General features: G+C 41.7%; 1 protein-coding gene across 3 annotated transcripts in view; it reads left to right on the top strand.

Moving 5' to 3' along the window:
• LOC138038675 (tetratricopeptide repeat protein 28-like) overlaps positions 1 to 2500 on the top strand; it is a 31778-nt gene that overhangs the window by 12984 nt on the left and 16294 nt on the right. The gene's annotated exons all lie outside the window — the stretch shown is intronic.

Here is a 2500-nt window from a genome sequence, read left to right as displayed (position 1 = left end):
TTACGTGGTTAAGGCGTGGGCCTCCCGGGAAATTTTTCTTTCAAGGTGACAAGGTAGGGGAGCCTATAACTTCACTTGAAACCCAACTAAGGATCAAGTTAATGATGCACGACCGTAGTCAACTTTGCGGATGACAAGGAAGGAACATTTATATGCCGTGAGTGGCTAACTAGTAACTTCACTGATTGCTCTGTTGCCAGCAGGGTTGTCGCGATGGTGCAGTGGTTAGCACACCCTACTATTAGCCAGGGGAACGCAGGTTCGATTCCCACTCAAGGCATATATCTGTTTTTCATTCAAAGGATCAGTTAGTAGTTTGCTGTCGCTATTTGTATACTCACTATTTAACATTTGTATAGCAAAGCGTTGTGTATACATCCCTCGGATCCTCCTAGCTAGTGACTACATCGGTGGATTTTCAGCCTCGTTGATTCAAAATTATAATTTGTTATTAATCAATCAATCTTTACTGGAAACAATCAGACTCAACAGACGTGAGTCTTTACAATCGAAATTATGAATTATAGATACAATTAAAATTTACAATAAGATATAAAGAAAGAGTCTTGATGCAAATTATGAGAAATAAATAAATTTAAACTACAATAAGATACAATAAGATATAAAGAGAGAGAATCAAACATGATAGAATTTAATAACTACACAAATTTAAAAAGACATCCGTTCATAAACGAGTTTTTGTATCTTTCGGTGTTGGAATTCGTGGGCCCTGTTCCTTAACATTCTTGGCCTTTTTGGCGGCAACAAATCTTGAAGACGATGGTCTTTCGTGGTGGTGATCTTGTTAAAAGAAGTTTATCTCTCTCTTCAATTAAGGTCGATATCTCAAAATCAACTTTAGCACTATAACCATATCGGTAGGCTCGTTTGCAGAAGTTGTCAAATCGATCCAAATACTTCTTACAGGCAGATCCCCAGACCTCTAGGCCATACACAAATAAGGATAAGATGACGGAGTCAAATAACTTATTAAGTTGATCTTGAAAATAAATGTAAAACTTGCAAACCCTCAATATGTAAGGAGACTGCTTGCCTTGGCTATTAGTTTATCGACATGGAGGTCCCAGCAGCAAGGGTTTTCTTGAAATATAATACCAGGCAACTTGAGCCAGCTCTTACGCTCAATGCCAGGTACCGGTTGTGGGTTGGGCTTGGTAGTCTTCCCGTATATCAGCATTTCCCACGTTTTTGAAAGGTTTAATGTCATTCTATTGCTTGCAGCCCAATGTTTCATGCTGTTAACTTCATTAATTGTTGCGTCAGTACTGTCTGCTTACAGGGATGCTGATGGTAATGTCGTCCGCAAACTTCACCATAAGGTATCTTCTAGGGTCAGCTAATTGTATGTCGTTAACCGTCAAGGAGAACAAAATGGGGACAAAGACAGTTCCTTGAGGCACGCCTCTATTGATGTCTACGAACTCTGTCGTTATTCCATGGACCACGACCCTCTATTTTCTTTGATTCAAAAAGTCAAGGATCCAGTTGATCACATAGGGGTTTATATCTGTTGCCTTAAGCTTGTCAGAGAGGATGTGATGAGGAACAGTATCAAATGCTTTGCTGAAGTCGAATGGCAATACCCGTACAAAGTCTGCGTTCCTGTCTAACCATTTCAGCCAATAATACTGGGACTTCACAAGCGCCATTGTGGTGTCAGAATCTTCTTTGTAGGTGAATTGATCAGGTCCCATGAGTGACTTAAGGACGTCAAACAGCTCGAACTTGAGTATTAACTTTTCAAAGAGTCTAGTTATGATATTTGTCAAAGAGATGGGACGTAGTTGATTAAAGCTCGTTGAAGGTGATTCCTTAGGGATGGGGGTCACATTGGCAAGTTTCCAATAACGGGGCACAAATTGTTCTTGCAATGAACGATTGAACAGCATCGTAATCACCGGAGCCAGGAGGTGGGAGAAATCTCTCCACATCCAACGGGGAAGCCCATCTGGACCAAATGCTGTACGCTTTTGCCGTGATAAGAACCTTTGGACAGTGTGTACCTCTAGAGCCGGGATACGAGTGCCAGGTGGTATGGGAATTCGCTGAGGGATGGAATACGCCGGATCCATATTTATCTCTTTGAAGTACTGGTTGATTGCACTTGGGCTTAAGATAGAGCTGACATTTTAGCTGCCGCGTTTTCTTCCTGTGATCTTGTGTACAGTATATTAGCTGGTAGCCTGTGAATCATCTTCGGATGATCAGATGTATGTCCTGTTCCTTAACGTTAAGACGCCGGGGAACCCCGTGGCTAACTAGTAACTTCACTGATTGCGCTGTTGCCAGCAGGGTTGTCGAGATGGTGCAGTGTTTAGCACACCCGACTATTAGCAGGGAGACGGGGTTCGATTCCCACTCACGGCATATATATGTTTTTCATTCAAAAGGATCAGTTAGTAGTTCGCTGTCGCTATTTGTATACTCACTACTTGAGTACATTCTATACTTGCGGTACATATATGCTCACTAGCTCGTG

The sequence above is a fragment of the Montipora capricornis genome, chromosome 2 (assembly GCF_036669925.1).
Source record: "Montipora capricornis isolate CH-2021 chromosome 2, ASM3666992v2, whole genome shotgun sequence".
NCBI lineage: Eukaryota > Metazoa > Cnidaria > Anthozoa > Scleractinia > Acroporidae > Montipora > Montipora capricornis.
This window is presented reverse-complemented; position numbering and strand designations above follow the sequence as displayed.